Source organism: Sorex fumeus, unplaced genomic scaffold (genome assembly GCF_029834395.1).
Source record: "Sorex fumeus unplaced genomic scaffold, SorFum_2.1 ptg000098l, whole genome shotgun sequence".
NCBI classification, from domain to species: domain Eukaryota; kingdom Metazoa; phylum Chordata; class Mammalia; order Eulipotyphla; family Soricidae; genus Sorex; species Sorex fumeus.
In genome coordinates this window covers 9973002-9974033 of record NW_026606155.1, presented here as the reverse complement: position 1 = coordinate 9974033, position 1032 = coordinate 9973002, and positions in this window count along the sequence as shown.

The window sequence follows — 1032 nt, the reverse complement described above, 5'->3', positions numbered from 1 at the left end:
ATATGCAGAAGTTAAAAATGGTTGCTGAACTGCTGAAAGTAGATAAAGGGACAAACATGATAAAATTTCAGTATCTGTATTGCAAAACATAATGCACAAAAGGTAAGGGAGAGAGAGAGAGGGAGGGAGAGAGAGAGAGAGAAAGAGAGAGAGAGAGAGAGAGAGAGAGAGAGAGAGAGAGAGAGAGAAAAGAAAAATAAAGAAAAATGCCTGCTATAGAGGCAGATGAGGAACAGAAGAGAAACTGGGGACATTGATGGTGTGGAAAATGTACTGGTGAATGGTGAAGAGATGGGTGACAGAACATTGTATCACTGAAACTAAACCATGAACAAACTTTTAGCTTTGCATCTCATGGTGATTATTATTATTGTTGTTATTATTATTGTTTATTGTTATTATTATTATTATTATATGGTTGCTGAATAAAGCACAGTTCCAGGACAATAGATAGCAAAGGTATCTATTGGTATCAGGGTAACAGATGTGGTGCTGGAGCGATAGTACAGTGGGTAGGACATTTGCCTTGCGCACAGCCAATCCAGGTTGGATTCCTGGCATCTCATATTGTCCCCCAAGACCACCAGGAGTAACTCCTTCCTGTAGAATCAGGAGTAATCTCTGAATACCACCAGTTGTGACTTAAAAAGTCAAAAAATAAATAGAAGAGTAATAGTTGTGTTTTCTATCCAGGCAAAAGAAAGCTTCAGGAAAAATATTTGTAAAAATCTGGATTTAGGGTTCTTGATAATACGAAAATTTAGTGGAGAGTCCAAACTTATTTGCCCTATTACCTCAGTTTTAGGCATAGGAGTTGCTTAGTATCCTCCTCCAAATAGGCTCTCTTTCAGCAAACAAATAGAAAGCAACTCCTAATTGTAAATGCAGCTTCTATGGTCCTGTGCATCAGTACTGTGTTCCCTAGTGATGCTATATGGCTCACTTTTGAAACTCTGGTTTCGCTGTTTCCTTTTATTTGCTTTATAATATAATTTCCATAAGTCTAACATCATCATTCTGATACTCTGAATA